This window comes from Lithobates pipiens, unplaced genomic scaffold (genome assembly GCF_037356315.1).
Source record: "Lithobates pipiens isolate NorthernLeopardFrog02 unplaced genomic scaffold, aLitPip1_a1.2 Scaffold_126, whole genome shotgun sequence".
Classification (NCBI taxonomy): domain Eukaryota; kingdom Metazoa; phylum Chordata; class Amphibia; order Anura; family Ranidae; genus Lithobates; species Lithobates pipiens.
This window is the reverse complement of record NW_027507714.1, coordinates 789,624-802,145: the sequence shown is the minus strand read 5'-3', so window position 1 is coordinate 802,145 and position 12,522 is coordinate 789,624.

Here is a 12,522-nt window from a genome sequence, read left to right as displayed (position 1 = left end):
ATAAATCAGGTTTAAATATACCTATTTAGAAAGGTTTAGTGTTTATCATAGACATTTGTTCTGACTAATGCAGTATTTTCATGTTCTTATGCACTTTTCACTTGTTTCTTACACATGCTGTTCTAAACTTCTAATTACAGCAAAACTATAGCATAAAATCTGCTGAGACTTTTTCTGCATCTGCTCAAGATGTTTAGGAATCTTTCTATCACAGGTTAATACAGATTAGGAACAATTTAGAGTACATACCTGCAAAGAATCACACAAACAGCATGAGATATGACCACTGACTTTATGGCTGGAAGTAGTTTAATTTCCAGTCACATGGTGTGTGGCCTTATATAGACTCTGTTTGTGTACCTTCTCTGCCATCTACTGGTTATTAATAGAATAGAAGGGAGATGTTTAGAAATATAAAAAAAAAATGAATATGTACTTTGCTTTGGGGTGTCTGTTTTGTGACCATATAAACCCCAGTCCGTCACACTCTCCCCTCCTTCAGTTAATGGCTCCCGACATTAAACTCAATTGGTATCTGAACACTATTTAGTGATTTAAGTAACCCAAATAGGTACTTGTTGCCACCAAGGAGCTACGTTAACTACCTGGCATGTCCTGGGAGTAGCTAGCATTGTAGGAGTTTGTATGGTGTGAATCTGACTTGGTATGTATCTTGGCTTAGCTTGTCTGGTAGATCTTCTGACAGGAGTTGAGTCTTCTCCATCAACATCGTTATCCATTTGCATATCTTGGTTCACAGGTAAGTCTTGACTTAATGAGGGTAATTCTGCAGTGTCTAGTCCGACCATATCTGTAGCCCAGATTTGGTCGCCAACTACTGTTCCATCATTTTGTTCTTGTTCAAGATTGGGTGTGGTAGTTGTAGGATAGAACTCTTCAGCAGAAACTCTTAATGGGATTTTCTCTACGTTTTGAGAGTTTTGTTGAGACACAACACGATCATGACTTTCTGTAGTCTCTGGTATATAAGGATAATACCATCTTTCTTCATCTGAATATTCCTCCTCCTGGTCCAGATCCATTCTGGTATCCTTTCTGTTACTTGATTGCCTTTGTTTCATCTGTACTCTTGGAATGTGTCCTTCAATTGGTAGGTCATTTACTGGTAGTAAAAGATTTCTGTGCAGTACTCGAATAGTCTTTTTACCACTTTCAGGCTGAATTTTGTACACAGGCCCATTTTTGATTCTTTCTACCACTTTGTGTACTGATTCTTCCCAGTATGAACGAAGTTTACCAGGTCCTCCTCTTTCAGAGAGATTTCGTACTAAGACCCGATCACCCGGTTGAAGAGGTGCTCCTTTTATCTTTTTGTCATAGTACTTCTTCCCTTTAGCAGATGATTTTTTGCTATTCTCGGATGCGATTTTGTAAGCTTCTTGCATTCTAGATGCCCATTTCTGAGTAAATATTGGTTGACTTTCTGATTCCTTTTCCAAATTTAGGTTGAGCATTAGGTCAATTGGCAAACGAGGAGATCTTCCATACAATAGAAAGAATGGCGAGTATCCTGTGGCTTCATGCCTGGTGCAATTGTATGCATGAACCATATGTGGAAGATGTTCTTTCCAATCTGACTTTTTCTCTTCCTCTAAGGTGCGAAGCATCTGTAACAAAGTACGGTTCAGTCTCTCCACTGGGTTACCCTGTGGATGGTATGGAGTAGTTCTTGAATGAGAAATCCCTGCCAATCGTTGCAATGTCTGAAATAAGTTGTTTTCAAATTCTCTTCCTTGGTCATGGTGGAGTTTCTCTGGATAGCCAAAACGTGGTATGAAATCTTGAAAGATCTTTTCTGCCGCCGTTTTTCCAGATTTGTTCTTAGTTGGATATGCTTGTGCAAAGCGTGTGAAATGGTCAACTATTACAAGTATATACTCATATCCTCCTTTGCTTTTCTCCAAGTGAAGATAATCAATGGATACTAACTCCAAAGGTGAACTGGTAGTAATCGAACCCATAGGTGCTCTTTCGGTGATATTTGGACGCTTTTGTTTGATGCAGCTGCACTTCTTCAGCACATATTCATCAATGTCTTTTTGCATAAATGGCCAGTAAAATCGTTCACGTGCTAGGTGGGTTACCTTGTCAGTACCAATGTGACCCATGTCATCATGAAGATTTCTTAAGACCAATGGTTTTAACTTTTCTGGTAGAACTAGCTGTTTTCGGGTTCCAGAATGTCGGTAGAGGATTCCTTCATTGACTCTGAGTTTATTCCATTCATGTATCAAATGTCTTGTTTTGCTGGTCATACTCTCCTTTTCTTTGTGGTTTGGAATCCAGTCGTTCTCCTTAAGCCAGACCACTTCTCTAATGTTGGTATCGTCTTGTTGTAATGCTCTGATATTCTCCTGAGTCATTGGGCAGATTGTCTGTCCTTTCAGCAATTCTTCGGCCACATCACTTTCTGAGTGAAGAGTCAATGAAGCCACCCATAATGCCTCTTCTTCATCAACAGCTTTGCTCCCTTGCCACATAGCTGACACAACCTCAGATGGTACAAGCTCTGTGTACTTACTCAGATTCTTCGTGAGTTCCACCGGAAATTGTGACAGTGTATCTGCGTCTGCATTCTGTTTACCTGGCCTGTACTTGATATCGAAGTGGAAATCAGCCAACTCGCCAACCCAGCGATGACCCACAGCATTCAGTCTGGCAGTACTCAATACATATGTCAATGGGTTGTTGTCTGTGTAAACGGTGAATGTTGGAGCGTAGTACAAGTAATCTCTGAATTTGTCACAGACTGCCCACTTGAGAGCTAAAAACTCAAGTTTACCAGAGTGAAGATGGTAATTGCGCTCTGCTGGAGTCAATGTTCTGGAGCCAAACCCAATAACACGAAGTTTTTCTCCTTGTCGTTGGTATAGTACAGCACCTAGGCCTTCATTGGAAGCATCAGTGTGTAAGACGAAGGGTAAATCAAAATCAGGGTATGCTAGAATTGGTGGATTGGTTAGCATGTCCACCAGTCTGGATACTACAGCTTGATGTTTGGGTGTCCATTGAATCAGTGTTTTAGATGGCACTTGTGCTTTGTTCCCGTTTTTCTTTATAGATTCCATCCGATTGTTTTTGGGGATGGATGTAGCAGATTCTTTCTCAGTGTTCTGCAAAAGTTCATACAGTGGTTTAGCAAGTCGAGAGAAATCTTGAATGAAGGACCTGTAGTAGCTCAGGAATCCTAACAAAGATCTGACTCCTCCCACTGTTTTTGGTTCTTTCCTTTTCAAATGTAATACCGCTTCAAGATCTTTTGGGTCAATTTTTATGCCTTCTTCTGACACCATTCGTCCAAGGTATCGAATCTGTCGTTTAAAGAGTTCACACTTCTTCGGTCTAAGTTTGATACCATGCTCACGCATTCGACTAAGCACTTGCCTAATATCATTGACATGCTCCTGAAAAGTTTTGGAGTAGCAAAGTACGTCATCCAAGTATGGAGAACAACATTTGTCTCTGATGCCCTCTAATACATTCTCCATGCATCTCTGAAAAGCTGCTGGGGCATTCGTTAATCCAAATGGAATACGGTTCCACTCCAGGAGTCCCCAGGGGGTGCTGAAAGCCGTCAGATGTCTGGAGTCTTCATGCACAAAGCCTTGATGATACGCACTACCCTGGTCCAGGATTGAGAACCACGTAAATCCTCCTAAGCTATCCAGCAGATCTTGTATTCTGGGTAGTGGATGTCTATCTGGGATAGTCTTTCGGTTTAACTCCCTAAAGTCAACACATAGTCGTAGGCTACTGTCCTTCTTTCGAACACAAACAACTGGTGATGAGTATGCGGAAGAAGATTTTGTTACCCAACCTCGGTTAAGAAGGTTTTGGATATATTCTTTCACTTCTTTGTATAAGGGTTTCGGTATCGAATTGTAGCGTTTCTGGACAGGAGTTTCATCTTTCAGATTTATCCTCAGTTTCAGGTTAGGGATGCATCCTATGTCTCCCTCATCTCGAGCAAAGACATCTGATTCATCATATAACATTTGTCTCGCTATCTCCTGTTCTTCTTCTGAGAGATCTTCCAAATTGACAGGTGGGTGCCACTTAACAGATTTGTTAGTGGGTAGCTGATTTCCAGTGTCCACTTGATTCAACTGGTTTACATGAAACACCCTTTTCTTCTGATCAATTCCCTTTCCATCGTCTTTGTTTGGAGACAATGGTAGAATCTCAGCTGCTGGAGAAATGGTACCCAATACTGTTCTGGGTGGAAGGTAGATGTCATGTTGAGCACGGTTCAGTATAGGTATCTTCACCAGTTTAGAGAACCCATCTGGCACATCTACCACTGAAGGAAATAGTTCAAGTCCTTCCTCAACTGGATATTCGGGAAGTGGTTCAAATGACATGATTCCTCCTTTCGGCCACGCTCTAATTCTGCATTTGACTTCACAGAGCTTGCCTCCTTTAATCTGGAGTCCCTTCTTCCCCACTTTGACCATACGACTATTGAATATTTCTCCTGGGTCAGTTGCTTGACTGACAGCATTGACAATGTTATTCGCTACACTCTGTCTTACTTTCATAGCTTCACTCAGCAAGATAGTCAGGTTTTGGGTGCTGTTTGGTCGGTCACGGTTTTCTCTGATCAATTCTTCGATAACATTAAACCCAATAATTGGATTGTCATTACAGCAGTCACTCACCAGCATTGGCACATAAATGGCTAAGTTTCCATGTCCACTACTTTCGAATTCCAGGCAGACTTCAATCCACCCGATGAATGGAATGATAGAACCATTTGCAGCTGTAATGGATAAGTTGTCATCACAAAGTAAATCTTGTATGTGCCTAATGGAGACGCTGGGTAGAAACTTTTCTAACCATGCCTTCCCGACAATGCTGACCTGAGCTCCTGTATCCATCAACATGTCAACCGGTACACCATTCATCCGACATGACAGTAGGCATTTTCCTCCAATTAATTGTGCTACGTGTTGTTTGGAGAATCCATTCTCTTTTGGGAGTGTTCTAGTTGACCGGTGGGTGAATACCCTGTTTACCTTAGCATGGGACAGATCATTTGAGGTGGTCACTGGTTGTCCCTTTCCCAGTGACCATCTGTCGTTTCCCGACTGCCTTCTTTTCTTCAAGCAATCAACCGCTCTGTGTCCTGTCCAACCACAGTAGAAACAATGGTAGCAGTTCTTACTCTCTCGTTTAATGCAATCATCACACCTGGGCTTGCAGTGAGTTGTATCTGGAACTTGAATATTGGTTAGTGGCTTAGTCATTTGGTTTCCAACAATAGGAGTTAGCTTCATCATCTTTTCCAGGTTCTTTGTGAGAGCAGAGACCTGTGTTGTTAGTTCCATTAATGCCGTGTGATTTGCTCTAACATCTCCCTCAACTCCCTTTTGGAAGGTGTCTTTTTCGCTATTCCCTGGTGTCTGTGATGAATGAACAGTAAGAGGTTTATGTTTAGGTGCACTGTTTAAGCGTCTCTGCCTTTCTGTTTCCTCATCAACTGATCTGGTGACCTGCTCTATGATAAAGTCATCCGTTACTGTCAAATCAGACACGTAAGGCTTGATATCTCGTCTAACATTAGAATTTGTCTCATTTAGTCCCTGATACAGTGTATGAAGGAATATGCCTTGCACCAGTTTTTTGTCATAGCTAAGCTCTCGCCTATCATGTTGTGATGTAGACAGAACTTTTTGTTTTAACCCCACTAGCCTGTAAACAAATTGTTGTGCTGTTTCTCTTTCTTGCTGGGTAGCATTGCTAAGGTCATGAAATAACTCATTACTGCTTCGTTCTCTCATATGTGACTTCAAAAACCTTTTCAATGCAGCAACAGTAAGATCATCTTTGTCAGTCAACATATCTTTAAAATTACCAGGTTTGATTATTCTCAACACTGTGCGTATAATTTCAGATTCAGGGAATTTTTCTGTTAGACCCTCGTCAATTTGTCTGCACACGCTACTGTAACTCATGTCCGAACCATGATCTGAAATTACACCACCATGCATTTTAAATTCTCTACGTGGCAATAAAGCAACAACATCAGTTAATCTCACCACCTCCGATACCTGTTCAGTCCTTGCAGTCCCACTACTTATTTTTTTTGCAGCGGTTGCAATGTCCACAGTTGGTGTACTTTCCTTGTTAAGTTTTAGTTCATTGATCTTGTCTTGGATGATGAGTAGGTAAGACATACCTTGATCTTCCAACTTTTCCAGCTGATCACTTCTCAAGTAGTCTTCAATAAATTCAACAAGTTCCATTTCGTTGGTACCAGTCACTGATGGAACGTCCACATCTCTTTCATCTTCCAGCGTAATAGCGAGGCTATGCAGCTGTTCTTCATTAAGCAGATGAATTTGTTTCTGGATATCCCACATCAGCGCACGACGAGGAGAAGTCATCCCTGTTGCAATCTGAAGACTTGCACTCATGAGGCAGACGACTCTCACGACTCTCCTTGTAGCTCTGTAGCAGGCTCACGCTTGTCTCGCGCTTCCTTCTCACTGGTAACACAACGAATCCCGGCACACGAGCCCCCAAAATGTTACCGGCCTCAAAATGTGAATTAAGAGAGCCGATGATTGTAGACGCGATGAGATAAGGTGATCAGCTTGGCGTGGACTGCAAAGAATCACACAAACAGCATGAGATATGACCACTGACTTTATGGCTGGAAGTAGTTTAATTTTACATAACAATACATCTTTTACATTTTTATAGTCACATGTTTAAAACCATTAACAATATATATAATACCGATTTTAACTAAAGTATTTTAAAACGTAGTTATAACAATGAACATTACTAAATTTTATTAACATATATATCCCTGTTATTCAGTGTTATAGATAATTATCTTTATCTCTCTGGTACACTTTAAGTGTGCAATAATCATACTGGCAATGCATTGCTTTAATACAAATATTTTCATGGTAGTACTCTTTTTTTAACCACTAGATGGTGCACATTGCATGTCTGTATGATGCAATACATAAGCTTTACATACAATAGGTTTTTTTCTATATTAAATAACAGAAAACATGTGCTTCTATAAATCTATGCCATTTCCAATAAATCAGGTTTAAATATACCTATTTAGAAAGGTTTAGTGTTTATCATAGACATTTGTTCTGACTAATGCAGTATTTTCATGTTCTTATGCACTTTTCACTTGTTTCTTACACATGCTGTTCTAAACTTCTAATTACAGCAAAACTATAGCATAAAATCTGCTGAGACTTTTTCTGCATCTGCTCAAGATGTTTAGGAATCTTTCTATCACAGGTTAATACAGATTAGGAACAATTTAGAGTACATACCTGCAAAGAATCACACAAACAGCATGAGATATGACCACTGACTTTATGGCTGGAAGTAGTTTAATTTCCAGTCACATGGTGTGTGGCCTTATATAGACTCTGTTTGTGTACCTTCTCTGCCATCTACTGGTTATTAATAGAATAGAAGGGAGATGTTTAGAAATATAAAAAAAAAATGAATATGTACTTTGCTTTGGGGTGTCTGTTTTGTGACCATATAAACCCCAGTCCGTCACATAGTACCTTCAGACGTTCTACGAGCAAAAATTACGCATCTCGTTTCTCAACCACCTATTACAATTTTGAAGGCCCTGGAGTACCAGGACAATGGAATTTCCCATAAAATGACCCCATTTTGGAAAGCAAACACCCCAACGTATAATCTGTGAGGCATAATGAGTCTTTTGAATGGTTAATTTTTTTCCAGAAGTTTTTGGAATATGTGGAAAAAAATTTAAACGCATTTTTTTTTACACAAAATTGTCAATTTATAAGATATTTCTAACACATAGCATGTATATAGCAAAAATTACACCCCAAAATACATTCTGCTACTCCTCCCGAGTATGGCGATACCACATGTGTAGGACTTTTACACAGCCTGGCCACATAGAGAGGCCAAACATTGAAGTAGTACGTTCAGGCGTTCTAGGAGCATAAATGACACATCTCATTTCATTCCTACCCATCACACTTTTGAAGGTCCTGGACCACCAGGACAGTGAAATTACCCACAAAATGACCCAATTTTGGAAAGCAAACACCCCAACGTATATTCTTTGAGACATGGGCTTCAAATAGGTACTCGGGTACTCTGATGGCCTGGTGACAGGTACTCGGGTACTCTGATGGCCTGGTGACAGGTACTCGGGTACTCTGATGGCCTGGTGACAGGTACTCGGGTACTCTGATGGCCTGGTGACAGGTACTCGGGTACTCTGATGGCCTGGTGACAGGTACTCGAGTACTCTGATGGCCTTGTGACAGGTACTCGGGTACTCTGATGGCCTGGTGATAGGTACTCGGGTACTCTGATGGCCTGGTGATAGGTACTCGGGTACTGTGATGGCCTGGTGACAGGTACTCGGGTACTCTGATGGCCTGGTGACAGGTACTCGGGTACTCTGATGGCCTGGTGACAAGTACTCAGGTACTCTGATGGCCTGGTGACAAGTACTCAGGTACTCTGATGGCCTGGTGACAGGTACTCTGATGGTTTGGTGACTGGTATTTGGGTACTCTGAAGGGCGGTGACAGGTACTCATATGGACTGTGACAGGTACTCGGGTACTCAGATGAACTGTGACAGGTACTCGGGTACTCAGATGGACTGTGACAGGTACTCGGGTACACAGATGGACTGTGACAGGTACTCGGGTACACAGATGGACTGTGACAGGTACTCGGGTACACAGATGGACTGTGACAGGTACTCGGGTACACAGATGGACTGTGACAGGTACTCGGGTACACAGATGGACTGTGACAGGTACTCGGGTACCCTGATGGACTGTGACAGGTACTCGGTACTCTAATGGACTGTGACAGGTACTCAGTACTCTAATGGACTGTGACAGGTACTCGGGTACTCTAATGGACGGTGACAGGTACTCGGGTACTCTGATGGCCTGGTGTCAAGTACTCAGGTACTCTGATGGTTTGGTGACTGGTATTTGGGTACTCTGAAGGGCAGTGACAGGTACTCATATGGACTGTGACAGGTACTCGGGTACTCAGATGGACTGTGACAGGTACTCGGGTACTCAGATGGGCTGTGACAGGTACTCGGGTACCCTGATGGGCCGTGACAGGTACTCGGGTACCCTGATGTGCCGTGACAGGTACTCGGGTACCCTGATGTGCCGTGACAGGTACTCGGGTACCCTGATGTGCCGTGACAGGTACTCGGGTACCCTGATGTGCCGTGACAGGTACTCGGGTACTCTGATCTGCCGGGACAGGTACTCGGGTACTCGGGTACTCAGATGGGCCGGGACAGGTACTCGGGTACTCTGATCTGCCGGGACAGGTACTCGGGTACTCAGATGGGCCGGGACAGGTACTCGGGTACTCAGATGGGCCGGGACCGGTACTCGGGTACTCAGATGGGCCGGGACAGGTACTCGGGTACTCAGATGGGCCGGGACAGGTACTCGGGTACTCTGATGGGCCAGGACAGGTACTCGGGTACTCTGATGGGCTGGGACAGGTACTCGGGTACTCTGATGGGCTGGGACAGGTACTCGGGTACTCAGATGGGCTGGGACAGGTACTCGGGTACTCAGATGGGCTGGGACAGGTACTCAAATACTCTGATGGACTGTGACAGGTACTCTGATGGACTGTGATTGACAGGTACTATGAGGGGTGGTGACAGGTCCTCTTTATTGGGGGGGGGGGCAATCAGTGTGATTGGTGTACACTGTATGCGGTAACGAGATGTTACCGCAATCTCCTCCTCACACACGATCGGTGTGTGAGGAGGAGAACCCGGTAACATCCCGTTACCGCTGTTTGTTTACATTTTAGTGATCGGCTGTGAAAGGATCACAGCCGATCACGTAGGTAAACAGCCGGTCAATGGCTGTTTACCAGCGCCGGTGACGAGCAGTGTTCCCGGGGAACACGCCGTCACCGATGTGCACGCGCAGCGCGCTCGCGATCGCGCGCATGCGCCGTGCACGTTCGGGGTGTGACCATCTGCGATCGGCCGTGACTTCATCACGGCCGATCACGTGGTAAACAGCCATAACGAATGGCTGTTCACCCCTTTCGGTGGCGAGCGGTGTCTCCGTGACACGCCGCCACCGAAGAAACAGGGATGCGCGCGCACGATCGCGCGCATTCCCTGTTTAAACGGGAGGACGTCATATGACGTCCTCCCGCCACAATAGGTGCGCCGCCTGGCCGTCATTTGACGGCCGGCGGTCGGCAACCAGTTAATCGATGTAAGTACTTACTGACATTTAAATTAAATTTTATTCTTGTTTTTTTTTTATTCTTATTTTTAATTTCATTTTGGGAGGGTGTTTACCCCCTTTGGGTTGACTTATTTTAGCAACCTTTATATTCTTATAATTTCCCTATTTACCCATATCTATTGAGTTCTGCCTATAATTCATCATTTTTTCATTACAAAATTTTTTTTTTCTTATCAGCAATTTTTTGGCCGTTTTTTTTAGCCCCCTGCGATTCAGCATGGTTGACCCCTGAGGTGGACAAATTCCCTACTTTATCATCTCTGTAGTGGTTTAAGGTGGGTGTTGTGTTTTTTTTTTTCTCTCAAGCCTGCACATGCACTTTTCGATCTGTGACATATATTTGAAAATATTTTGTTACTATATTATCTTGTATTTTGATCTAGATTTCTTTGAAAAATTCGCACATCCCCTGAAGAAGCAATCTACTGCGAAACATGTTGGGATTATGTGTGTTTAATGAAAATAACCACCACTCTGTACTGTCCTGTGCTTTTATTTTTCATTAATAATTGTTAATGAATTTTAACTTTGAATTTAATAAATATTTGTAATAGAATTTTGTATCTTATCTAATAACATTTATTATCCAGTTATTATTTGCACCGTCAAAATCCCTAATTCCCTTTCCTGTTTTTGATTCCGTTTCCACTTGTGCAACTTGTCCTGCGACTTTGGACTGCAAAGTTGCATGACAAGTTGTACTTTATGATTTCCAATTAGTATTATTCATATCTGTGCGACTTCAAAGTAGTCCCTGCACTACTTTGGTCCCACTTTGATGCAACTTGAGATCCATAGACCTCCAGAATACACAGGCATTGCTTTAAAGTCGCATTAAAATTGCATCAGAATTTTGCAACTTTCAGGCTGCGTTAGCCTGAAAAGCCTGAAAGTTGCACGATTCTGCCGAAACTTGAAGCCATGCCTGTGTATTCTGGAGGTTTATGGACCTCAAGTCACATTAAAGTGGGACCAAAGTAGTGCAGGGACTACTTTAAAGTTGCTGTGACTTGAAGTCGCACAGATATGAATGGTACTCATTTGAAAACGGGTACTTCTTGTCATGCAACTTTGCAGTCCCAAGTCGCAGGACAAGTTGCACAAGTGGAAACAGAGCCTAAAAAGCGGGGTTTGTGTGCATGGGAACTGCATTCTGGGCCAACTTCACAGGTAACATTGCTATCCATCAAATTTGCGGAAAGCTCAGGGCCAGTTCACACTGCTGCTTGGTGCAAAATCTCATGCTATTTGCACCGCACTGCAGTGCAAATCACATGCGATGTCCGTGCATTGCGATTTCAGCCATACAGATAGTATGGCTGAAATCGTATTGCATTCGGACTAAACTCGCACAGGACCCTTTTTTTGGGCCATGACAGAATCGGATCGCATGGCACCCATGCGATCCGATTCATATCCAAACTGACACTTCGCAGTGCGAAATACGAGCTGAAATGGGGATGTCGTTATGACACTCCCCAAAAGTTTGCATATGTCATTGTGAACTGTCGTGTGAGTCTGGTGCGATGCAGGAACCCGTAGTGGGATTGCAGGGTTCCCGCATCGCACAAGTGTGAACCCAGCCTAACACAGCTGTTTGTGAATCACCAAAATTAATGATACTGAGCTAATCTGACAACAATAAGCTTATGCTCTGTGCCAATGAACTAAATCAAAGTAAACATCCCCAGGACCTGCCAACCTTCTGTGTGAATCAGTCTTCTGATTCTAATCATTTAATATGGTTGAATCAGAGCTTCGGTTCACTTGCTTGTCAGTAGACTCAGCAAGCGAACTGAAGAACCGAAGAATCGATTCATTGAATCGGTTAATTTCAGTGAGCAGTTCGAAAATGAACCGATTCACTTTAAAGATCCGGACTTCCCATCACTAATCATCGTGCCTTGTGCTGGGGGAATCATCGGACAGACAAGCCTTTGGACACCTCAGTGACACAGGTGATCGGAGAGGCTTGTCAATCCCATGGTGGGGCCTCAGGTCACCTGATGTCTATCAGCCTCTGGTATTGGACTGCATCCGTGCCTGGGGTGTGTAGTAACTGACTTCTTTGCCTACATAAACAGTAGGGATGAGCCGAACACCCCCCGGTTCGGTTTGCACCAGAACTTTCGAACGGACCCCAAATTCGTACGAACTTTAGAACCCCATTGAAGTCTATGGGACTCGAACGTTCGAAATTAAAAGTGCTAATTTTA